Below are 27869 nucleotides of genomic sequence, written 5' to 3' on the forward strand. Positions count from 1 at the left end.
TTCATGTCCATAACTGTTCTATGAGTTCTAAAATAAGAGGCATAAGACTGTAATGCATACTATCCAATAAGAGGTAGGATTGTGTTCAATGTAAAATTTTTTTTTATGATTCTTTGCAGTCAATTTCAAGGTTATCTTACTGTAATTACTGTGATATATCAGCCAGGATTAATTGCTATCAAATTAAGAAACTAAGAAGATGCTGTGCTCATTGATTTGGCAGGGGATAGCAGTACTGGAGAGCAATGACAGAGGCAATGTCACTGTCGAGAGTGTGGCTATTGGAACAGACCAAAGGGACATGGATACAGAGATCAACTGCCATAGTGACATTCACAATATGTAAACTCAGATAAATAGGAAGGATGCACAAGTCTATATTTTAAAAACCGGCCTCTCTTTTTATTGACAACCACAAGTCAAATGTCAAGCATTTGCTAAATGTACTTTTTAAAGGTTTATTTATTTATGCATACAAGAACTGGGGTACAAGCCAGAGGTGCTGGGGGTGGGGTGAAAGGATTCACCAGAGACAGATTGGGGAGCAGAACAGGCATATCTATTGAAATACACTGCCGAGGGGAGGAGCTGGTCTGACAGAAGAGGTTGGCTGCGCCACGTGGGTAGCTCCGTGGCTGGGGATAGAACTCATGCTGCAGTAGTTGTGGATAGCATCATAGTGCTGAAGCTTAACTCCTTGCACCACCAGGGAGGCCCCACATTTGTTAAATGTTAATAGTGGAGCCAAGATGACCAGGGACAGAGAGATAGCTTTGACTTATGCTCCAAAACTAGCCAAAATGGTCTTTCCTAGAACATAATTTCACGGGGGATAAACTGATCAAGTGATCATACCAAATATGTCAGGGCTCTGTAGACTCATGGAGGCACTGCTGAGTGTCTCTGTGCATTGCTAAGTGCCAGAGAGGTTCAGAAGAAGGGTAAGGAGTAACCTCAAGATCCCATGTCACTCCCTAGCCAACCAAGAGCTTTTGGGAGACAGTGATGCCAGCAAACACTTTTGTAAACAGAGTCAGAAAACTTCAACTTCTTTCATCCTATGACTTTTTTTTTTGTTCTTTCTTTTAAAATTTATTCTGGATTTTGTTCTTTGCAGTTACATATGAATACTAGAAACAGATGTTAATTTCAATTAGAAAAGACTTCTTTTTTTTTTTTTTGTATGGTAGACCCATTTTATAATTTTTGAGAAAATTCCACACTATTTGTCCATGAGGGCTACACAGGTCTACATTACCAATAACACTGTATGAGGGTTTCTTTTTACCCCATCCTATGACTTTCTTAATGCCAGAAGTAATTTGTTCTGCATGCTTTTCAATGAAATGGAGAAAAAAATGTTTTTGTTTTGCAAACTTGCATATTTATAAGTTTCTGTATTGAAGGTGAGCCCCTTCACAAGGGGGTCAACAAAATTATTCTTGCAAATAAAAATCTCACAATTAATAGATGAGGATAAAAATATCTTCTCCTCAAGCTATATAGCCTAGATCTATTATCAAGACATCTGTGAGTGATGAATTCTGCAAGCTTTTTAGGGCAAATATTTATGATGAAATCTTCAAATTTACTTCAGCTAGTGATAGGATATTCTCTTTGTTTACTAATAGAATTATCTTCTGATAATCTGTTGATTTTGAGATTCCTTCTTTATTCCCCATCTAAGAACTCACATGTGAGGAGTAACTATTAAGTTCCAGAAAATCAAGGATGTTTACTTCCAGTATTTAAAGAAACTGAAATAGTATTATGTTGATGAAGGAAACATATGCTTGGTGAAGTTAGGTTTTTCTTATTTTTTTTTTTTAGCAGTGAACTTCTGAGGTTTATTTTATTTTTTATATTTAACATATTTTATTTATTTTTTTAAATTTATTTTATATACTTTTTACATTACTCTTCATTTTTTTACAAGTGTGGAAGTGCTTATTAAGAAATATACCAGCACATTTCTTATAGAGACTTGAGAGACTTTATAGAGACTTAATACAGAGACCATATTAAAATTAGGTCACTTTCCTCTCTAGTAGTAGAGATGAGGGAAGGAAAAGCCTATATGAATCAGGACCTTGTGCCCACTTTCTGCAGATATGACCTGCAGGTCATATTTTCCTAGGTTTTGATGATCTGCATCAAGGTTACTCTTAGTTACAGTGCAATGTTGCCCTCATTAGAATGAAGAGCTGCACAGAATATTCCAAAACCCTCTCAGCTGGGTAGATAGATTTGAAGACAACTGCTTTATCATTTTCATGCACACCCCACCCCACCCACAATTGCAGTCAATTTCAAATGGTGGAACACAGGTTATGTCAGAATCTGTGTGACCTCTAGAATGTCCTTTTAAATGAACTGGATAAAACCTCTTTTGGGCAAACCAGGAAATTTTGTTTAAATGGTCTCTAACTGCTTTAAAACCTAGTAATAATACAAAGAAACCCAACCATAGCCAACAAGTGAGTTCTAAAAAATTACATTTTCTTTGGCAGATAGATGTTTTTTTTTTTTTTTTTTTTTCTTAGTGCTGGAATGGGGTGAAATGGAGAATAGTGTTAGGAATATGGGTTCTGAAGTCAGGCAACTGAGAATTGTAACCCAGTGCAGTTATTTGCATGACAGTGAACCGGTTACTTAAATGCTTCAACTGTCAATTTGCTCTTGAGCTCAGGGGAAGAAAATAACCTATCTGCAGAGAAGCTCTGAGAGCAGAACATTCCAAGTGTGCAAGGCTCCTAATATAGCCTCTAGCACTTAGTTTCTGAGCATTCCCTATGTGCAGAGTGAGCTAAGGACAACACACGCACCCCTCCAACTGAACAACTGCATGAAGCTGGTGAGATTTTGTTGCCATGTCACATTTAAGAAAACTGAGGTTTAACAGCATGACCCCAGCCACGCACTTAGGTTAGACAATGAATGAGGTTCATGTCCACTTTTGACACCTGAGCTTCTAAAAAAGACCCATTCATCTTATACCTGTCATCCTCAAGTCTCTATAAAGAAAGTAGATGTGTGATTGCCAATACAGGAAATAGTGAGAGGCTCTAGGGCATTAAATGACTTGCTGTATTCATGAGGCTGGTATGTGTTGGAGTTATAATTGGAACCCAGTTTTTGTGATACTGCTTTGTCTATACTAATAGTGTTGCCCTTCTGTCACCTCCTCAAATTCTCCTTCGAATATACGCTATGCCCCAAGTTTCTTTCTAAAATGCACATCTTCTACTGTCTTTGTCCAGCATTAATCCTTTCTATGACTCCAAATTAACCTACAGAGTAAAGCGAAAATATCTATGCAGAACTTGACTGGTTCCCCCTATGGCAAACCCGCCTCACTCTCTAACAACACCTCTCAGCCCTGTGTAGATCCTCCAGCCAAACGTGCTACTTGCAGCTGCCCCACACTTAACATCTTGTTATGTCTCTACATGTGTTCATGCTAGGAATGCCCTTACCCACCTTCTCTACTCTGTGACTTCCTATTCATCTTTCAAATCCCTCTCTCTAAAGTTTTGGTCTAAAAATAAAGCTGATGACTCCATGCTGATGACTCTTAAAGGATGGTCCCGTGGCCTATTGCTGGGAGCATAATTGATGGACAGCCCTAGCCACTGTCTCCAGTATTCACTAGGGCTTTTGCCACTAAGATGTGACCCCATTTGGCTGCTCTCTGCAATGACTCCTGCTAGCTGAGGCTCTTAGATGCACTGGGCAGCTCTTATGGGAAATTCAGCCCCAGGAAATTCCACTGATGGAACTGAAATTTTCTTAGAACTTACGTTAATTCCAGATTATCCAAACATCTGTCCTTCCACGCTCCTCCACATCTGTAAGATTTCTACTGTAGTCTGAAAACTACATTTTTCCTCTCTTGATGACTGCCCCTTTCTCCTTCACAGACAATTCTCCCCCTGCAATGTCACATATGATTGTTCCCACTTACATGTTAGCTTCACGGTGGACCTGAACCTATCAGCCACTTGGATGCCTTCTCTGTCCTGGGCACATGTCCTCTCAGATAAATATTACATTTATCATTTTAGTGATCTGTCTCTAAATTAGATTATGATACAAGTAAAACCAGGAAAAATGTTGTATTTGTTCTTTTATATTTAGCACTTAATGTACTGATAACTAGTAGTAAATATTTTTATTTGTTTAAAGATTTATTTATTTATGCATACAAGACTGGAGTATAGGCCAGAGGTGTAGGGGGGTGAGAGGATTCACCAGAGACAGAGTGGGGAACAGAACAGTCAAACTAACCCATGTATACTGCTGAAGGGAGCAGCAGGTGAGTCAGGAGAAGTCTGCTGTCCCATGTGGGATGTTCCCTCACCGGCAGGGGATAGAACTTATGCTGTGGTGACTGCGGACTGCTTCATAATTTGTGTCCTAACTCCTTGCGCCACCAGGGAGGCCCACGTAGTAGTAAATATTTGATGAGTGTTTGGATAAATGAATACTAAAGTATGATCTTATGCAATATGAGCTTATTTCGGTCAAAGCAAACAAAACTGTGCATTTACTTCTTAAGTAACCCTACCCATCAATGGAAATGGATGGGAAGACAGCTTAGGGTCACTGGTGTAAAGCTTGGGTTTCAAAGTATTAGCATTTAGTTTCTATGTGCCCAAAATATTTTCTTGAGTGCAAATGAGTTTGCAAGCTTATGGACTTAATTTAACTAAACTTGAGATCTTGAAATCTCACTGAATATCTCTCATCACTAAATGAAGCAGTCTTGATTAATCAGTGTAAGCGTTTCAAAATATTCTGTCAGTTAACCTATATTTAACATAAGCATGTGTAAAATCTATATGAGAGCCTTCATTAGTAGGAAATCATATTCTTGGAGAGCTATAAAATCAGATAGTAATTCTTAATATTGAAAATAAGAAATAGGGTATAGAATGTTTCTATTTATTGCTGGCAAATCCATTGCAAACCTATTCTGGTACATAGAATGATCAAACTGACTAGTTTCTGTTTCTTTGTGATGTTGGGTCCGTTTTTTTCCTAAGAAGAAAAAATAATAATATATTTATAACTGAACTTTCTCTTCACAAAGATTGCACTTGTTTGGCAACCTAATTCTAAAATCTTCTGTCAATGGTTGATACCAATCAACTTTATCATCTCTCCCTTCTTTTTTCATATTTGGGATCTTTCAGATTTTTTTTTTTTCATGAATGAGCTCCTTGTTTTGTTATTGAAACACAGACAACAATATTAGATATCATTTGCTATGTTTTGTTATGTACATCAAAATTATGTGTTAAATATTATTGACCCCATTTTACAACTAATATGTTAAAGATCAGAGAAGCACTATAACTTGAGTACCTCATGTGGCTACTAACTGAATTTTCAGTATCTAAAACCCAGTTCTACCTAATTGTTGTATTATTTTAGTTCAGTTGTCCAGAGTTTAGACTATAATGTTTCAGCATTAGCTAAGTCTATTAAATTTGTTAGTATTAATGAAAAACATAGAATGTTATTTTAAAGAACCTATGGTCTATACTAGATTCAATAGAAACTTATGTGGGTTTTAAGGTAAAATAAAATAATTTAGAATGTGCTTTAAAACATATCAAAAGGCGTCAGTATGAATGATATATAGGATGATAAATGTAGAAAAAGAGAGACCTGGAATCTAGTTACAGAGAAGTCGAAAGAAGAAGTGGGGTCTCCCTGGTGGCACACGGTGTTAAGTCTCAGTACTATAAAGCTATTGGCAGCCATTGCAGCAAAAGTTCGATCCCCGGCCAGGGCACAACAGACCTCTCCTGACTCGCCTGATGCTCCCCTCAGCAGTGTATTTCAGTAGATCTGCTTGTTCTGATCCTCACCCTGTCTCTTGTGAATCCTCTCATCCCCCATACATCTGGCCTGTACCCCAGTTCTTGTATGCATAAATAAGTAAATCTTAAAAAAAAAAGAAGTGAATCAAATCTGATCTGAGAATGTAGACAAGGGTATGGACAGGAGGGGGAGATTGGAGAAACATTTCTCAACTCCCTGGCTCACAACAGGACTGTGGATCTTTAAACAAATGCCTCAGCTGCCATGTGTCTGTTACCTGCTCTGTAATCATGTACACATGTAAGCGTGTAAGGATGCTTACAATAGTATTATGGAATTATATGCTTGCCATTTTAATATCTGGATAATAATTTCTATCTTTGCCCCAACCCTATGTGGCCACCCATTGACTCATTTTCAATGGAGCTAAGGAGTGTTATCAGTTTCAGATTGCATCTAAACATGCATTTTCAAGATATGATCATTACATCACAGCTTTTTCTATTTGGAGAAGAGCTTGAAATTCATACAATTAAATAATTCTCTCTATTGATAAAAACACAGAAACTGAGGGACTGTAGGAGGCAGACTTGCATGATGAGAAGATGCAGGCATAATTTCCTCAACTGTGATATTACCTGATCCATGGCTATCATGTGAATCATTTGTGGACCATCATTTTGACTCATTTGATTTGCTCAGATCTACTATATTTAGATAATATTATTAAAGGCCATGCTTACCTGGCTGACTCAAACTAACCAATGGCATTTTCAAATCAATCTATATAACAAAGAATCAAAATCAGTCCTGTAATTCCCTGACCATGATACAGAGTACAATGTATTTGTTCAACCTATGTTACCTACTGTGGTGATTATGATTATAATGAGGAAGATTTGCATCTAGCCTCTCCTGTGTGTAGACAGGCATAGTCTAAAGCTATTCTATACTTTGCTGTCAAGTAGGGTGAATTATCTATAGGATTTCCTTGCCCTTCTCTTAGAACATTTTTTTCTGTGACAGTTCAGAATCATTGTAGTGCCCTCATCCAAATGAAGAAAGGTCAGAGGGAGATTAAGTTTTTTTTTTTTTTTTCCCCTTGCCAGAAGAACTGTTTATCAGAAGGAAACAAACTGTCAGAACTGGAGGAGGGCATAGGACTGTCCATTCATCTCCACCCCTTCTGCCAATGCAGGATCTCTATTGATGGAACATGTACAAGTGATTCCTTTTAAGTGAGTCAAGCAGCCGTGCTCCCAATTAGATTGATATTTGTCATAACTACTTTATTGGCTCTTGGGAATCTCAGAGTGAATTACTGCTATTACTCTTCAGCATTACAATTCATGCAGTTCACCAAAGCAATTACAAAGAGTGGATAACCCAAGAGACAGTACTTTTCAAGTAACAAGTTATCATAAAGTAACTAGGTTCTAAAAATTGTTACTAAATATTAGTTACTGCTTTAAAAAAATAAAATCATTATTACGCTTCCAGATTCTCATTAATCTTCCATAGTTAGATGTAAAGGCGCTTGACTTATTGGAACTTTGCTGTTTAGAGTCCAAATGTGGCCCTCCCCGGTGGCGCAGTGGTTGAGTGCTGGGTTGCGAAGCTGCCCCCAGCCTCTGCAGCACCAGATCGATCCCCGGCTGCTCCCCAGAGGAGGGTCCCGCATGGCGCAGACCTCTCCTGCCGCCCGCTGCTCCCCTCAGCAGCGTGCTTCGGTCCTTCTGCCTGCTCTGCTCCCTGCTCTGGCTCTGGTGAATTCTCTCACCCTCCCGCACTTCTGACTGTACCCAGTGCTTGTATAAATAAATAGATAGATAGATAGATAGATAGATAGATAGATAGATAGATAGATAAACAAATCTTAAAAAAAAAAAATAGAGTCCAAATGTTATGTTCTGGGGATGGCAACATGATGACAATTCTTAACCACCCTGTATTGTATAGTTGGAAGTTGCTAAGAGAGTATAGCTTAAACTCATCACAAGAGGGAAAATGTGCATCTGTGGAAGGTGGTGCATGTTAATTAAACTTACTATAATAGTCATTTTGGAATGTATGCATTAATGTTTTATGTGTTGTAATATGTTTTATGTCTTAAATTTACACAATGTTATACATATACCAGTCAAATCTCCAAAGATTTTGGGAGAAGATAAAGTAATGTTGATTTTTTAAAAAAAATATTGCATAGAAGAACTGGCATGTAGGGACTCCACAGTGGCATAGCAGGTTGAGCACAGTGCTGTGAAGCTCTCCGCAGTCTCTGCAGTGCAGGTTCAATCACGACCAGCATGCGAGAGTCCCCCATGGTGCAGCAGACTTCTCCTGTCACCCCCACTGCTCCCCTCAGCAGTGTATTTCGATCCTTCTGCCTGTTCTGCTCTTCACTCTGTCTCTGGTGAATCCTCTCACCCTCCTGTACCTCTGGCCTGTACCCCAGCTCTTGTATAAAATAAATAAATCTTAAAAAAAAGAACTGGGGTGTAGACCAGAGGTATTGGGGGTGAGAGGATTCACCAGGGATAGAGTGGGGTGCAGAACAGGAGGATCTACTGAAATACACTGCCGAGGAGAGCAGCAGGAAAGACAGGAGAGGTCTGCTGCACCATGTGGGTCAGCTGCCTGGCTGCTGATTGAACTTAAGCCATGCTAATAGTACTAAAATTTTACCCTAATACCAAGAAGGCTCAAGATGAAGTAATTTTGAGTGAAAATTGCTTTTTGTTTTTGTTTTTTTTTTTTTTTTTTTTTTTTTTTTGTCACAGAGCTGCCTCATTGATATCCCGGTTTTGTCACTTCCTAGCTGTGCATATTTGTACAAATCATTTAATCTCGCTATGCCTGTTTTTTCTTTTGTTAGATGGAGATAATTATAGTTGCAACCATGAAGGATTATTTGAGAATTAAATGGTATAACACAGAGAATCACATAGAATAGTTCCCAGCTTATAGTAAGCACTCCAAACAACATGTTATTAGTCATTTTATGATTAGAATTTGACAAATTCCTGGTTCTATAAATCAGACAAATATAAATTGCTTGTTTTTAGTTGTTAATTTTTTTTTTTTTGTAGTAGAAAGTGACTTACTTTAGAATTCAAAAGACCCAATTTCAATAGTGAGTCCACCACATATTCATTTTATGGACTAAGTCAGATCTCTGAAAATCATTGAAGCTGACTAAGCTCTCTGTCTAAGTTGTAATACAAGATACAACTTGTGTCAGGATTGAGGTGAGACCCAATTATGTTGTATATTTAAGGTGTCATGTCTTATTTAGTACTTTCTAGTACTCAAATAACATTTTACCAGTTGTCTCATTTTATGTATTCATCTTCCTTGGGAAAGTGACTGAGAAGATATGATGCCAGTTTTTAGCTAAGGATCTGCCACTCAGTTAGAATGAAGTTACATAGCCAAAATATGGTGGGACAAAAACTGGAACTAAGGTTTTTTTTTTTTTTTTTTTTAATGTGAAAAGAAGAGAGTCTTACAAAAACATATTTTAAAGCCATTGCCCTCTACTGGGCATCATTCAAGATACAAAAAGTACATCAGTGAATAAAATTAGTGCAAAATCACACTTGTCTAGAATTCAATTGCTTAAGGAAGAAGAACAGTCTTTCAAAAAGGCATATGTGAGTGATGGAATATGCTAGATGAACTAAGGGCTTTGAAGAAAAATTAAGGAGAGAACAGGGAAAGAGAGCACAGGTCAGAGTGTTCACTTTTTAAAAAAGATTCATTTATTTATGCACACAAGAACTGGTGTATAGACTAGAAGTTTGGGGAGGTGAGAGGATCCACCAGAGACAGAGAGGGAAACAAAACAGGTGGATCTACTGATATACGCTGCTGAGGGGAGCAGCAGGTGAGTCAGAAGAGATCTGCTGCACCATATGGGTTAGCTCCCTTGCTGGGGATGGAGCTCATGCTTCAGTGGCTGTGGATAGCTTCATAGTGCTGAATTTTAACCTTTTGTGCCACCAAGGAGGCGCCAGAGAGTCCTCTTTTAAATAGAGGATACAAGGAAGGCTTTTCTGAGAAAATTAATGAATTTCAGTGACGACACAGTGGAGATAAGCAAGCACAGAGGTTCACCTGGATCAGCAGTGGTGCATCTCAGGGAGAGGGTACATGGCAAAAGAAAAGTCAAAAGGATGAACCATGACTGGGATTTTTGAGCAGCAGACTGGCAGCCATAGCGGTGTGAGCAGAGTGAACAAGACAGAATGGTCAGAGAGTTTGCCTGTGACCAGATCATGTAGGATTCCATGGACTCTTTTAGTGATTTGGGCTTTTACTAGAATGAGATGAAAACTACTGGAAATTTTTGAGCATAGAAGAACATAAACTAATTTACCTTTTAACAGAATCATTCTGACTGCTATTTTGAGAATAGAAAAAAGGAAGGGATCAAGTAGGACTCCAATGCAATAAAATTTATAGAGCTTATATGACTTGGACCAATATTTTAGAAGTGCAGAGGGAAAACAGAATCATCATTTTCTTTTTTTTTAAAGACTTATTTATTTAGTCATATAAGAACTGGGGTACAAACCAGAGATGTGGGGATTGAGATGATCCACAAGAGACAGAGTGGGGAGCAGAACAGGTGGATTGAATGAAATTCACTGCTGAGGGGAGCAGGTGAGTCAAGAGAGGTCTGCTGCTGCATGTGGGTAGCTCCCTGGCCGGGGATCAAACTTATGCTGCAGCGGCTGCAGATAATTTCATAGGTTACATCTTAACCCACTGTGCCACCAGGGAGGCCCCAAAATCATCATTTTCAGTGTACTTTAGATATATATTGTAGCACCAATGGGATTTGTTACCATACTTGATAAGGGTTATGGGAGAAGGAGTGGATGCAAGGAGACTCCAAGTTGTTTTGAAAGAGAAAATGGTAAAGTTGCCATTCTGTGAGAGAAACTGTAGCAGAATGAAACTGGTATTGGTGGGTCACTCAGTACTGGGCATGCTAATTTTAAACTGCTTGCTGGTAGATAGTCTAGAGACTTGCTCAGATTTTATTGTCAAATAAGTTAACCCTTGAAGAGTTTCAGTGAAAAATATGTGTAGTTTTCCTGCTATGCCTTCAAATGACTTGGTGTGATGAGGGCAAATCATGTGATTTTTCTGAACTTTGGCTAAATCTTTTGTGAGCTATGATTGATAATTACCTAGTCTTTTATCTTATAATACTGTTATTGATGCATATAGTAGTACTTGGCATAGACCAAACACTTGGTTAAATTTCTTGAATGAATAAGAAATAATAATAAAATAAACTATTGTTACTGTAAAAATAAATGAAATTGTACTGTACATGGGTCTATTAAATAAATTGTTGGTTATTAATATGGCACTTCTGCCTAGGTCAGGCTAAAATAGAAACTTGTTAATCTAGTATACAGATGATATTTAAGAATATAAGCCTATATTAGATACCAAAGGGAATTAACTTAACAGGAAATACAAGATGTTAAAGATGTGAGCTTTGGCATACTGTATAAGTGCACTGTTGAAGAAATGAAGAGAAAAGGTCAGAAGAGAATAAGAACTGTAACTGGTTGTGGGAGGAAAATTGGAGAAAGTGATTCTCTGGAAACCAAATTAAACAAATTATTTTATTTTATTTTTTATAAGGTTTTTATTTATTTATTTATTTATACAAACACTGGGTACAGTCAGAGACATGGGAGGGTGAAAGAATTAACCAGAGCCAGAGCAAGGAACAGGACAGGCAGACTGATGAAATACACTGCTGAGGGGAGCAGCGGGCATGGCAGGAGAGGTCTGCGTGCCATGTGGGACCCTCAATGGTGGCTGGGGATCAAACTAGTGCTGCAGAGGCTGCTGGCAGCTTCACAGCCCAGTGCTCAACCGCTGCACCATCAGGGCAGGCCCCTAAACAAAGTATTTTAATTGAAAAGAAGTATCCCATTGATTGAGTGGAAATTCCTGACCGTAACATTACAAAGTATATTATACACTCCAAGAGAGAGTAAGGAGCTAATTGTACACTATGATTGATTGTCCTTTAGTTATAATGTGATGTGCTGATTAAAGGGGGAGGGAAATCTCTCAGAGACAAAATATGCTCCCTGCTTTTGAAGCTAAAGGCACAGAGATGGAATTAAGAACACTAAGTCTCAGAATAAATTATAAACAATTATCTTTGGAAATATAGATGAGGGAGAGTTTAATTTTGATAGGTGCTTTTAGGAGGAGAAAGGTCATATTTGAGCTGGGTATTAAAGAAGCTCTATGAGTTTGTTGGATGAGAAATGGGAATGGCATTTACAGATGATGACATTTCAGGCAGATAAGATAGCATAAACAATGAGGGTGGCAGGGAAATGCAGAACATGTTCAGGAATGCAGAGTAGATTTATGTGACTTAGAGTATGCAAAGAGAGATGATGGTGAATAGCAGTATATGACCTTTTTTTTTTCTTTATGAATTTGCTCATTTGTCCAGTAGAAAAGTCATTGATAAAGTGAGATACTTATTCAGAACCCAATATTATGATTACTATCATTAAAAAAATAATTTTATATTCTGGGGGGAAGCCTCAATCATGACATACTGTAAAATGAATATACACTTCAATGCACACACATATACCTTTCATTTGTCTGTCTTGTTCCCTGTAGGTTACTTCATTAGATAAATTTTAAGTTTGATTTAGCTTGGGCTATTTTCTAACTTCTTTAAGTATGATGTTCTGTTTAATTTTGTCTCTTTCTTAGAAATGGTTCTCTGTATTGCAAGTGTGCATACTCATGCGGTAAGAGTGGGACCAAATAAGCTAGAACATCTGGTACACTGAATGTATGTAAGTACAACATTAATAGCTTTTAAATGGGGATTTAAATGGGGGGAAAGAAAAACTGTCTCCTGTGTGCCTTGAAGCAAATTGCTTGTGAATTAATATGGTTAATTGCTGGAGATGTGGGATGGGCAAGCTCTCAGTGTGAGTGTGAAGCTTGTGGGGCATCTGTGACAGGACCCTGTTTCTCCTCAAAGCACACATATTGCATGTTTGCCTGGAACCACTTTTCCTCTCATAACTGCTCTGTTTCTAGTAAACCTTTGAAAGTCTGCTCTCTGACCACAGTTGCATATACCCCTGCTTATTGACACCATGATGCCCAGGAAACCATTATTTACCCTCCTTTTGTCCTTCTTTATGATTTTGATCCATCAGACACTATAATAATTATCTTGCCATTTATCAAGTTAATACTGACTTGTGCTTATTTGATTATTTTATCAAATGTGTCATGCAGGTAAGGATCATACCTATTTGTTTACATATATAGATGTTCATCTTCTCCATGCTGCCTCATCCTTAGTGAAATTTAGCCACTTAACATGCCCTCATCCTTTCTTTGCTGTCGATAAAGTCTACTTGTCTTGGATTCAAATCTCCACCAGACATCATCAGTTTGAGATGAAACATCCTACTGTTTTCTAGAAAAGAAAAAACTATCTGGTTGGGGTATCAGTGAATTTTACTTCTTTAGACTTTATAATATAGAATGTCTGTTATCAATCTATAATCCTTTTCATGTTCCCTTGAATTATATTATGAGTTTAAACCTAACATTTTATATTTATTCTGTTATGTTTTTGAAACTGTGTATCCCCTCCATTCTTAAGTGAACATCTCATTGAAGTAACATTGTATAAGATTATATCATTTTGGGTGTGTATCATTTTCTTAATTTTCCCCCAAGTGAATTTCCTTATCTCCATTCAAACTTCTCCATAGAAATGTCAATATTGTTTGTCAGCTAATGATAAATTCTACAATTGTTTTGTCTGGCAGCATATTTCCATTGCCTAGTACAATACTGAAAGTTAAAGCCTCAATCATTAAATGAGCTGATTTTAGATACCCTTTCATGTTCCACTCTCTACCTGAGTGTTAAAATTTTACTTTAACTACTGCTTAAATTACTCTCAGCAAGATAATGGACCACCTTGGTTTTCTTCTCTGTTATTTACTCCACAGTCACAATCCTTCTCTTATCATCAAGTACTTATCTTCTATCCCATATAATAATCAATCTTAATTACTTAACTTCTATATAAATGCCTCATCACTTCAGCTGAATCTCAGCTCCTAGAAGCCATCAAAATTAATCTTATTTTTCTAGCCCCTACAACTTATGAAAAAGAACTTATCATTCAGTGGTTACTAACATGTTGATTTGTGAGCTTCAAGTTCTGAAAGACCCACTAATATTTTTGTAAGGCATTTGTAATACTTTGATAAAATATTTCTCCCATGATAAAATATTGTGTTCCTGAATAACTATGCAGGTATATAATGAGATAGACTTTTATAAACCATTCCAAACTCATTAAGGTAAGAATTTTAAAAAATACGATACTGAATGCATCATACATATGTGCTTTGTATCCATGTTTCTTTTCCTTAAACAATTATAAATATGTATCTATATGTATGTTATAAGCACATTTATGTGCAAACACAGAGAGAGAGATTGGATGTAACTGCTTAATAAGATACATTTGTGAAATTATTTCTAAAAAAAATGATATCTCCCAGTTTCTTTAAATGTATCCAATAAATGCATAGTAGTGAAGTTAGAATATGCCTAAGAAATGCTTCTTAAAAACCTGAGCATAGACTCAGGAATTTTTCTCCTTCCTTCTTTCTTCATTTTTGTCATTCCCAAATAGGTTTCTCATTTTTGACTCTGAGTCTCTCCTTCTCTTAATAGATTGACAGTCACACTTTTATATTCGCCCTAGTCTCATCTTCTTAGATCCCTTTGGGACAGTTTCCAGTAACTATCTATGGGTACATGAAGTGAAACCCACTGATTATTCTCTTCATTCCCCCAAGACCTTCTACCCACTGGAAAAAAATCAGGCAAATCCAAGATGACAGTTTGCTGATTTGTAAACCAAATTATTTACTGGTTAAATGACACTTCTATTTCTATATCAGTTGTAACTTTAATAAAGAGAAATAACTTATTTAAGAAAAGTATGGTGGATTTTATTAGTTTCCTCCCATTGGGGGAGGAAAAAAAAACCTCAAGTAAAAAATTTTACATGTGTAGCTTTAAAATTTGAATTAAATTTCTTGTATACAAGAAATCACTCCTTATCATAGTGACTGATATTAAAATAATTTGTAGCAGAATGATCATGTCGTAGTGAGACCAAATCATTCTTTATTACCTGTGTAATCTACGCCCAAATAACAGTTTTAAAATTTGGAGTCAGGAACAATTCGGGGAGAGTCATAAAGACCTATTAATAACTTGTATTTGGCATGTGTCTATGTCTCTCAGCTTCTAATTCAGTAATTTGTAGGACTGTATGGTTGATACTTTTATTGTAATGATGTTATATAGACATTGACCCTATCTCTGCATATCAAAGGATGTATCAGGGATACTAATCTAGAAGAACTTCAAATTGTATTATGTTCCTTCTGTGGGTTTTGTTTATTGGTTGATTTGTGTATCTTTTATTTGTTCACTCTGTGCTGCTGCCCTCTGTCCTGGAGGTTGACCTGTAGGATCAGATCGATGGATTTCAGCCCCATCTGTGGCCAATGGAGAGCAGTAGTAAGGGATAATAAGAGAAAATGTGAGATCAGCTATTTCTTTCCAAGGCTCGTTCTCTGAAAATCCTCTTAGTATGTCTGGACCCCTCAGTTAAAGGTCTTCTTTTAAGGCTACTTTCTGTGACATGAAAGATATAAACATTGTAATACTGAATATAGTCTCAAAATGACAGATCACTTAATTTATAATGGCATTCTTTGATATGCAGTTTCTTCTATACTGTGAATTAGCAAATTTCATCTAAGATATTTCAAACGTCTTCAACTTTAAAGCTGAAGGTTATCTTCTAATTGTGCAAAATAATTTCATTTCAGCATTTATTTATTTTTTTTCTTTTCTGGGGTTTATAAAATAGGAGGGAGTCCATTGTATCTTAATATTTTAATTTTTGAGATTAAATTACCAGACATTGGGGATGTGTGTATATGTAAATATAATTTTGAATTCTGAAAAATTATCCCTCCTATTATCACTTACATGCCAGCTGGAAGACTTTTCTATTTTAAATCATGAAAATTATTATAGAGTACATTAAATAAAGAGAATGAAGTGAAAATAAACTGGTTAATTTCACATCTTCACTTATAGGGATTTTATAAAAAAATTATAAAAAATATAAATGTAGTTTTACTACATTTATCTTTTCAAGTTCTAATTAATATTAGTTTGGAGATTTACTTACAAAATATATTTACATTGAATCTTTAGGGAAAATTACTAAATGTGAGCAAAAAAGTTTTCTTCCCTCTGAATTGGCATCTTTCTTTTTAGAATGACTGTGTTGTGACCTCACACACATACTTCTCCTCCTTGTAATTCTGGAGAATCATGTTTTGTGGGGAGCATCGAAGTACGCTATAACACATCACAAGCCTCTGAGTGCTTCCTACTTGCAAGCAAAAACATCATTTAGTTATAATAATAGAAATTGCACTTTAATCAATATATTCATTGCTATTAATCCATTCTTGACAGCCTGCACAGGCTTTAATTACATGCTAGGAATATCATCCCTCTAACAAGTAATTCCGAAGAGAAAAGGGCTGGGATCTTTCATATTCAATTCACCATGTACAGATTTGACGTATATAGTCTATGTTCTCATTACTCTTGGAAGAACCTAGTGTTTCTCCACTGTGTACTGAACATGTCTCCTATGAACCTAAAAAAAAAAAAAAAAAAAAAAAAAGTGTGTTTTTTAGTAGTGACAGAAGTTTGATCAGTAATCTACAAACATACACTTTTATTTTTTTTTTAAGGATTCATTTATTTATTTACGCATACAAGAGCTGGGTCACAGGCCAGAGATTCAGGGCATGAGAGGATTCCCCAGAGACAGAGTAGGGAACAGAACAGGCAGACTGAGTGAAATACACTGCTGAGGAGAGCAGCAGGTGAGACAGGAGAGGTCTGCTGCACCATTTCTGGCTGGCCAGAAATGAAACTCGTGCTGCAGAGGCTGTGGATATCTTCACAGAGCGGTGCTTAATCCCTTGTGCCAACAGGGGGGGTCCATTTGTCCATTTTGAAGTGTCAAACTTTCCCTGTTTTTGTGACTCAGAGACTGTTTTTATCTATACATCAAGGGAGGTAGGACATGGTGTAGTTAAACTTTATCTTAACCCTTTCTCCAAATTCTTGCTTAGGTAATCGTCTTGATCTTCATGTAATTTCCTTCTGGAAATGTCCTTCCTTCTGGTTAACAACAGTCGTAGAGAGATTATTTTTATTTCCTTATAGGCAGATAGATTTTCCTGTAGGACTTTTTCATGGAACAGGGCCAATCAGTTCTGACTCCGTCTACACAGGGACATTGAACTTGTTTCCAGCCTATGAGACCAGGGAGAGGGATCCCAAATCTCAATTTCAATCTCATGCTCTATTGTAAAATACTTATTGTATCCCAATATACATTGTTAGAAATAGTACTGTGATGAATATGTTTATATTTTCTGTGGATATCATTCACTATTTTACAATCAATTTCTCCAAATAAAATGTTGCCACCACACACACATTTGTGTGTGTTTACATCCCTGCTAAACCTAGAAAATTCTTGTCCAACAATGTAGACGTCTGATTGATTTTATATCTTTATGAATTACAAATTCAGTGAATGAGGTCTTAATTTATTTCAGCTTCTATATCAAACTGTCATAGACTTAGTTGCTTCAAGAGCAAACATATATTTTTCAAACTTTTGGAGGCCACTAAGTCCAAAGTAAGACTTGGTGTCTGTTGAGCATTTGCTTATTGGTACATACACAACCACTTTCTACTTCATCCTTGCATGGTGAATGGTTGAAAGAAGCTCTCTCAGATATCTTTATAAAGGTATTAATCCTATTCATGGGGTCTCTACTATTTTGATTTTTCTTTCTTCATTATTAATATTAATATTTTCTTGTGTTTATTTTCTAATCACATTTTTCCTTTTGTTAATCTTTCATTCATGTCCTTATCAGGGTCATATTTACACAGAACAATTAAGGAGAGAACACAATGTACAATATATAGGTCATAGGGAAGAAGGGAAGAAGGCATTCTCCCCTGTAAACATCACTGCCTGCTGAAAAGTAATCTCTCCCCCGGAGACTTGTGATGAATTTGGCATTTGTACTGAATACCAAAGCAAACATGCAATTTAGTGAAACTCCATTCTGACTGGTTCTTGGCATTTTATGTTGATTAAAAGAAAAACAACTAAGACGTTCACTTTCTATTTTTTAACCACCTGTTAGCAGGTGGTATCAGTACTGTAACACAGAGGTTAGGATCTTTCTCCATTAAGGAAAGCACTCAAAAGTAATAAGAAATATCTATTGAATATATACAGTGTTTTAGGTACTGGACTAAGAATTTACTAATGTTATATTCTTTTTGTCAAAACTTTCAATTTTTGTTTCAGAATCCACCTTATCCATCTTTATTTTCCTGGTGCTTAGAATAGTGCCTGACATATAGTAGAAGTTCAGTAAGTGCATAATTATTTTCTATTTGAAAATGATAAAAAAAAAATGATCAGAGAGACGAGTGTTTTTTACCAGGATTCCCTGGCTAGAAAGTTGTTGTCTGGGGATTCAATATCAATTTATCCAAACTCAAATTCTGTACTTTAAATGTCGCACCTTCATGTTTCCCTTGGTCATGCATTTAGCTGACAAAATAGACTGGATCATGCTGTGTAGCAAATAGATCTCCATCTTAGTGACTTCTTGTGATATGGTGTAACAATAGCTGGTTCTCCAGAGATTTCCTTCTAACTGTCTTTTCCCCAGGATCCAGAATGAGGTAGCAAAAGTCCCTTGGAAATGTATGGTCCCAAAGGCTACAGAACAAAGAAAGAGATTGATGAATCTAGTCGTGTCTTATTGAAGTTCCAGTCAGAAGTGACATGTGATACATTTGTCCACTTTTCACTCTTCAAAGCAAGTCCCCAGTTTCATAAGGGGCTTGAGGTGGTAATGTGAATTGGGTGGCCCTAAGGTAATCACAAGGATACTTATAAATGAAAGAATGATGAGAGAAGCAGAGTCAAAGAAGGAGATGTAAATGAAGAAGAAAAATGACAAAAGTTCCCAAAAAGTGAAGTATTTGTGGGCAGCACCTTTCTCTGGTCACCAAATATGCAAATGATTCTGTGATGGTTGATTTAACATATCAGTTTGACTGGATTGTGATACCCAGATATTTGGCAAATATTATCCTGGATGTCTCTGTGAAGGTATTTTTTAATGAGATTAGCATGCCAATCTGGGAGCATATGTCCTTTCATAAAATAATCTCATCAAATCAACTGAAGGCCTTAATAGAATGAAGCCTTCTCTCCTGGAGCAATAAGGATCCTTCCTGCCCATATTCTGTCATTCAACTTGATTTGCAGCTCTTCCTGAATTTCCAATCTGCTCACCTCTCCCACCGTATTTTAGACACAGAATTTTCTTTGGTTGAGCACTTTATCTTGGAATCATTGTATATAAATAAGTAGGTATTGAATAAATTTGTTTAATGAAATAGAAATAATGATATTTTCTTTTTTTGTGCATAGAAGAATTGGGATGTAGACCAGTGACATGGGGTGTAAGCGGATTCACCAGAAATAGAGTGGAGAGTAGAACAGGTGGATTCACCGAAATACACTGCTTAGGGGAGCAGGGGGTGAGACAGGAGAGGTCTGCTGTGCCATATGTGGGTTAGCTGCCTGTCCCCCGATCAAACTCTGGTCTTAACAGTTATAGTGCTGAGACTTAACCCCTAGACCACCAGGGAGACCCAATATTTTCTTAGCAGTGATAGAATAATGTATCATATTTCAGATTCGTGGGGTTCACTTTTACCCACCCCATTTGAATGCAATCTCTGATGTATCACTGACTTTGCGCTGGGTGTTCCAATATTTATATTGATTTACCCTTGGATGTTTTCTCTTTATATGTCATGAAATTATGAGTGATAGCTGAACTTCTAAGGAAGTATATATAATTATTGACAAACTGGAGGTATTTTAAATAAGCACAGACAGAAAGCAAGATGGAAGGGGGCTTATGGCACCAGGTTGTATTTTTGATGATGTATCAGATATTTTACCAAAAACATATTTAAAATTATCTTGACAAGAGAATTAGTGTGTTGCCAGGGTCTGTCCTAAGGCAATAGCAATAAAGACTCCATTAGTTCAGGATGTTTGTTAACCAATAACAACTTTACTCTTCCTCTATTGCAATCTTCAAATGAGTTGTAATATTGATTATACAACTCTGCAAAGATAATAGCTATGGTTGAAGACATAGCTGTGAGGAGAAAATTCAACCAATCTGGGAGACACACATACTCATATTAGGAAGCAGAGTGAATTTTCAATAAAATGGTACTGATTATCTCTCTTTCTAAAATCTGAAAATGTCTATGGTACGGGGGTGGGGGGTAGAAAGGCAAGGAAGGAAGGAAAATGAAAGAAAGGGAGAAACTGAAGAGATTTTTGTTTTTAAGTGTTGAATGTCACATAACTCTGTTTTCTCCCCTAAACTTAGAAAAAGTTGCTTTGCAATATATAAAACTTATTTGCAAAATATTTGTGAACTAAGAATATTTCCAAAGTTTGATTTTGTTGGATCCAGTGAGATGCTGTACCATTTGTCTTTAGGAAGTATGATTGGGTAAGTTTAAGCACAGAATGGAGAATTCCAAAAATATAATTCTGATTTAGAAGAAAACTGTAATCTAATATGGAATATTCATATACACTTGCAGGATTCAAGTATTAGTTTTTCGTTGCTGACATAAGAAATTAGCACAAATTTAGTGGCTTAAAATAATCAAGTTCATTACCTTATGGCTCTGTAAGGTAGAAGTCCAGGTCTCATTGGACTAAAATCAAAGGTCATGGTAGCCACATTCTTTCTTGAGGCCTCCATGAAAGATCCAATTCTTTGCTAATTGAAATTCATTCCCTTCAGTTGTGGTGCTGTGGGTTGTCTTGTGGGTTGTCAGCTAGGGTCATTCTCAGTGTTTTATTTTATTTTTTAAAGATTTATTTATTTATGTGTACAAGAACTGGGGTATAGACCAGAGGTATGGGTGGTAAGTGGAGAGTATTCACCAGAGACAGAGTGGACAGCAGACCAGGCAGATGACTGAAATGCACTGCTGAGGGGAGCAGTTGAGTGAGACAGGAGAGGTCTGCTGTGCTAAGTGGGTCAGCTTATTGGCTGAGAATCAAACTCATGGCAGTGGCTACAGATAACTTGATAGTGCTGTGACTTAACCCCTGTGCCACCAAGGAGGACACCATTCTCAGCTTTTTAGCAGTCATTCACATGCCTTTTCTCAATGTTTCTTCCATCTTCAAAGTCTATTATTTGCTAGTGGGTTCTTCCCACACTTTAGCTTTGTCCAATCCATCTTTCACTTTTTTCTTCCACTTTTAAGGGTTCAGTTGATTGGATTGGGCCTACCTAAATTATCCAGGATCATCTCCTCATTTCAAGATCCTTTTCTTTAGTTATATCTGCTATATATCTTTGGCCATTTTAGGTAAAAGATCCAACTGTTCTGAAATTAAGACTTGGACATTTTAGGAAGAGGGTACATTATTCCGCCTACCACAGAGGTCTAATTGTGATATTATGTGTGAGATTCTCTGAAATAAATGAGTGAATTGCATTGCTAGAGTTTCCTATTATAGGTAAACATGAGATGAATCAATCATAGATTTGGGAAACAACTAACTGTGGCTTCTACTATTAGTATGGGTGAAATACGCTCCCACCTACAAGAGTGTAAACATTTGTCATGCTTACCCCAGCACTGTTCCTGCCCAAGCCCCCAGAACATAATAAGTGTAAGAACATGTGCCCAAGATGCTATCTCATTAGTTGAAAAATGTGAAAGTGCTTTGAGAGTCCATAAATAATTGGAAAAATAGAGGTTGGTTCTTAATAATTGTATCATGATTCTAAATGTGTGGCTTTATCTGCTGGTCCTATCCTACAAATCTGAGTACAAATATGCATGTGTGATTAAACCTGACTGAAGTGGAGTTAATTAACCTGTAGAAGAAAAAATATCAAGGAGTATTTGAAAAGTGTCTTTATTTTGAGAAAGGGCCAATATAGGAATGATAATTAGAAATGCTGCCTACATTCTGCAGGTTGAAGTGGTCTGAATGAATGTTTGCTTCTAGGGCACTGATTTACATTCAATGTAAGGAAAGCTTTTCTAATAATCTCAGCAGCCTGAAAGTGGATGGAAGAGCATCATGAGATGGTGACCTTCCAGTTGCTGGAGGTTATCAAGAACCAGTGGGAGGGGCTCCTTAGTAGGGTTATTATAGATATCTCAAGCTCTAAAGAGAAGGATTATGAAATTTTCAGTAATGTGGCCCTGTTTTCCTAATCAAAATCTCCAATTCTTGGCCTGACAACATTTTTACTCTAACTTTTTATAATTTGCAACACTATAAAAATTTAGTCCCAGATTGTTTGAAATGAACTAATTGCCCTAACAGAAAATGATATCATTTATATTGAATGTATAAATGTATGGATTTATACATATGGAAAATACCATGAGTAATATAACATATAATATAATGAATATAATATAAAACATATAGAGTCTAATCATGATTGTTAAGATTTATTTTTTTAAGATTTATTTATGCATACAGGGTCTGGGGGTACAGGTCAGAGAGGGGTGAGAGGATTCACCAGAGACAGAGCGGGGAGCATAACAGGCAGACTGACTGAAATACACTGCTGAGGGGAGCAGCGGGTGAGTCAGGAAAGGTCTGCTGCGCCATGTGGGTTGCTCCCTGGCCAGCTGGGGATCAAACTTGTGCTGCAGAGGCAGCAGATTGCTTCATAGTGCTGTGCTTAACCCCTTGCACCACCAGAGAGGCCCTTGTTAAGATTTATTGATTGACTGCTGTACACTATTCACTTGTTAATATTTTTTATGGAAAAATTTTTCCCCAAAAATGTGCTTGGTTCTGAGGACATACTTAGGTAGACCCAGACCTTTTGAGCTTACAAATTTGTGGAGGAAACAGAGTAAGCTGAGGGACAAATGAATGAAACCAGTAATCACAAATCATATCATAAAGAAATAAGCAGAAATGTGGGTGAAAAAGAATAGTACAGAGCTCAATTTAACTAAGATAATGAGGGAAGACCTTTTGGAGGGACTGACATTTAAGCTGAGTTTGACATATAAAAAAGAACCTGCATTTCATATAACCTTCCAAGTTAATAATCCTTTCAAAAATGCTTTAACAACTATTGTTGTTTTGATTTCATAGAAAAAGAAGCTGGGGCTTAAATATATTGGCTTGTACAAGTTTAAAGGTGACAAAATGATAACACAAATATGTTAAATCTCTAAGAATCTGATAGATGTGTAATCCATTATCTTTATTTTTCCTTCTGACCATATACTGGCATTAACTAGTATAATTTGGGCAGAGTGGATACTTAGCGCCCATGCTATTCTTTCACTTTGGTCTAATGAAAGAAATCTTCAACAATAATTTAAGGATGGAGCTACAATACTGTTGTTCAGAAATATGCCCTAAAACATATGGTGCTTAATGAGATTTTTATTTTGGACATGAATTGTGGTGGACACAGATATGGAGAAAGAAATGCCATGCCCAGTTTTGTGTGATGGCATTCTTGATATTGCTGATGTCAGTACACTGGTTAAATAAAAGGAAGTCAGGTGTGAATAGAAGGAATAAGCCTGTTGAGGACAAGCAGGTCCTTCTCTTGGGTTTAACTCACCCATGGGAGGGAATTAATAGAGAGCAGTATAAGGGAGTAAACTTGAATGAGGAAGGGACTTGTGCTGTTTGCCTGTTTACCCCTGCCTCTGTGAGACATTTGGGGAATTCACATCATATCTCTGAAACTCAGTTTCCTCACCATGGTCAATGATTTTGTGAGTGTGTTAGTGACAAATCTGTTCAATATAATATTTTCTTCATAGTGATACAATTGAAGCAGGTGTAAGTTTGAGTCCATGCATTGGAGATTGATCTCCAGGCTAGAATGCCTTCTTCAAAGAGAGTTATTGGAAATAACCCTGATATAACTTGTAGATACCCAGCAAATGAGGGGATCGGCAGGAATGATAGATAGTTCTGGAAAAAATATTGGCATAAATTACCCAAAAAATAAAAAAATAGATCAAATTGTTAGCATCACAAATTATATTTTATTTCTTCTATTTAATGTTTAGAGTTCTTTAAGTGTATCTTTGAATTAATGCCAAAACCATGTATTTATTTGACAAGTAACATAATAAAATAATTGTTATTTTATTAACAAATAAATCATCTATGTATTTGACAAATAACAACATATTTTGACAAATAACAAAAAAGATACTTGTTTCTCTTTTGTTTTTTTAAGCCACTTTCTTTTTAAATACAGAGCACATATACCAGATACACATTACACACATACATGCACGCACATACGCACACACCCCTTACTTTAAGATTGGGAATACTATGTATACACCAGTAGCACATATATCCTCATCACAAAATTTCTCAGAAACATTTTTCTTTAAAGAACTAAAAAACTATGTCCCTATCTCACTTGCACCTCTACATAAGCTTAATGGGAATTTTCACGGAAGGATAAAGTGTTTCAAAGGACTCCTGATCCACCATTTATGTAAGACTAACACCATCTTCATGTATCAGCAGATTGGCTGTATTCTGAGTCAGGTGTTATCCTAGGAATAGGGAATTCAACATAGACCTTCAATGTTGCTAATATGCTCGCTAAACAGAGTTTTACTATAAAAAGAATGTCAAGACCACACTGCTTTTGTTATAATGGTGTTGAATAATGCAAATTCTGAGTATCAGTTTTGTGTGTAACTGTGAAGCAAGGGCTCTGATGACCTATTTCACTATGCCAAGGGGCACTACTTATTTTATATATTATGTAAATGGTGAGCCCTTGAATTGTGGATTGGGGTAGCTCTCATTTATCTAGTTTACTTAAGGCAGAATTAAAATGGGTGATTTTGTTATCCCCTATTCAAAGATGAGAATAGTGAGTCTCGGAAACATTAAGCCCACACAGCTATTAAATGACAGAGCTGGGTTGAGATTATATCTGAATGTTAAAGTCTCAACCATTTTATTGCCCCATGAATCTATTGCTAAGCTATCAAATATCACAGAGCCCATAATTTAAATGTCCCAAAGTAGTTTATGTATGGGAGTCATACATTAGAGTCCTTTTATGTCATTTAAACCATTTATATTAGGGAAAACATCATTTCTTATACATGCTCTCAGTTTTAGGTTAGTGGAGTTCCAGCAACTTTTTAAAAGATGAACAAAGTTGAGAGCTGATATGGAATTTACTCCTTAACTGTCTTCTCACATAGAGCTACCCAGTAGTCTATCTCAGATACAAATGCTTATTTCTCTCTTTTCTCTAAATATATTGTAGAGACAAGAAAAATAAAGATTAGAGCTATTGCCCCCAAGATTTACAATTTGCAAATGAAAATTTTATCTCCTACTGAATTTGATAACAAGGTGCAAACATCAAGGTCGATTTTTGTTGTTTTGTTTGAAGCATCACTCTCCTTAATTCATACTTGTTTATTTTTTTTCCTGCACAAGTAAAGAATATATTTACATGGTCCAGGAAAATTTACGTAGATATATATCTAAGGATCACAAACACCAGCAGAGTGGACAGTAGAGGTAAAAGGAAGCTAAGGCATGTGAAGGGCTGTAGATTTTGGAAGTAAAGGGTAGATTTTGGAAGTAAAGGGAAGTAAAGTGTAGAAGTAGAGGCTGTAGATTTTGGAAGGAAGTAGATTTTGGAATTCTGAATCACAATGTCTTATGTTTTAGAAGAGAAGAAAGCTCACACCCCATGAGTCATGCTCTACTCACATTAACAGAATTGCCCACTCACACAGTTTATGCCTTTGAAGATACCCAAAATACATATAGTTCATTAATTCTAAGTTTCTTTTTTAATGTTTAATACTTAATGAAGAGAAGCTGTGATATCTCAAAATACAAGGAAAGTTGGTGCTGATGATCATTCTGCAAGGAAAATCACCTTTATTTAAATATAGATTAAGGGTCTCCCCGGTAGCGCAGCAGTTAAGCACTGGGTTGCGAAGCTGCCCACAGCCTCTGCAGCACCGGTTCGTTCGATCCCCTGCCAATGGAGGAGGGTCCCACATGGCTCACAGACCTCTCCTGCTGCCCGCCGCTCCCCTCAGCAGTGTACTTTGGTCCTTCTGCCTGCTCTGCTCTCCCCTCTGGCTCTGGTGAATTCTCTCACCCTCCCGAGCTTCTGACTGTACACAGTGCTTGTATAAATACATGCATACATACATACATACATACATACATCTTTATTTAAAAAATAAATAAATAAATACAGATTAAAATAAAGAACACATGATACTAGAATATCAATGTAATTATTTAACCAGGAGTCAAAGAATGTCAACCTAATAAGGCCATAATCTTCTTTCTTTTTTTTTAATTTTTTTTTAATAGAGGCATGTTTATTTATTTATTTATTTATTTGTTTGTTTGTTTTATACATGCACTGGGTACAGTCAGAAGCGCGGGAGGGTAAGAGAATTCACCAGAGCCAGAGCGGGGAGCAGAGCAGGCAGAAGGACCGAGGTACACTGCTGAGGGGAGCAGCGGGTGGCAGGAGAGGTCTGCGCACCATGTGGGACCCTCCTCCGGGGGCCGGGGAGCAGCCGGGGATCGAACCGGCGCCGCAGAGGCCGCGGGCAGCTTCGCAACCCAGCGCTCAACCGCTGCGCCACCGGGGAGGCCCCATAAGCTTCTTTCTTTAACATAATTGCAGTATTTTGTTTCATGACTGTAGTTTTGCCGACTTGCTGTTAGTTGCAAGGCAAGTTGGTTGCAGATTATATGAACAAACTGGAATATGGTACTTGTGTGAACTCATCACCAGCTCTGAAAAAGGTGCCAAAGTATGGCACTAGGATGGGTCAGCTGTTCTAGGATAAAATTTGTATACATTTTTTTTTTTATCTTAAGTCTATGACATAAACCACATGATACAGTTTAAGAAAATATTGGAAAATACTGTATCATCTTTATTTTTCTCTAAGACATAATTTAATTGAATTTTGTCTCCAGTAATTACCTACATTCATCTAAAATTGCCTTGATATACAGATTTCATTTCACTTTTAATTCCACGAATATGAATATCAACCTATTTTCCACCTTCAAATTAAGGTTGATTAAACGTCTCAAATAGTCATTGTGTTACTGTGATTTTTTAAAATATCTTTTCTGAATATTGATTAACACAGCTTATAAAAGCAGCCTCCTCATTCCTTTAAAGGATCACTTAGCTTTTTAGACCTCAACATCAAATGGTAATGGGAGCTAGTGAGAGAGAGAGAGATACAACCTGTATTTTTATATCTGTATATATACAGACATATATATATATATGTAATTAAACTGTGTTATTTTTCTATCTCCATTCATATCTGGGCAATCTAGGTTATACAAAAGAAGTATAATATATTCTTATTGATCAATAATATATGTGTCCTAAACCTATGTCTGAAAATCTTGTATTAAGGAAATTGCATCACTATTCCTATCAGATTGTGTAGCAACATTTTTTTTAAATAGGGTCGTAAAATCCATAATTTCATGTGATTAAAAGATAATCCAAAAGGATAATATGATTTTAAAGCACAATTATAGAGGGGAGGAAATAAGAAATAAAGATAATTTTTCAAGTTTCTTTAAAGGAGACTCATAGCACTTCATGATGTATTTTGATCTTAATCAAGGGCCAGGTAAAATGGGAAGAAAATGTTTTCTGAGATCCTGAAAACTTGGCTTGTCATTCAAGTAT

General features: G+C 36.6%; 1 protein-coding gene across 5 annotated transcripts in view; it reads left to right on the forward strand.

Annotated features, from left to right (window-relative positions):
* Positions 1-27869, forward strand: part of LRRC4C (leucine rich repeat containing 4C) — a 1047300-nt gene that overhangs the window by 440828 nt on the left and 578603 nt on the right. For 4 of the 5 annotated variants that reach the window (XM_054699256.1, XM_054699264.1, XM_054699255.1 and 1 more), the window contains one exon: positions 12601-12686. The gene's annotated coding sequence lies outside the window, so the exon portion shown is untranslated. The remainder of the gene's footprint in view (positions 1-12600; positions 12687-27869) is intronic. The other variant, XM_054699258.1, reaches the window with a different exon arrangement.

Source organism: Talpa occidentalis, unplaced genomic scaffold (genome assembly GCF_014898055.3).
Source record: "Talpa occidentalis isolate TD23 unplaced genomic scaffold, MPIMG_talOcc4v2.1 talOcc4.3, whole genome shotgun sequence".
NCBI lineage: Eukaryota > Metazoa > Chordata > Mammalia > Eulipotyphla > Talpidae > Talpa > Talpa occidentalis.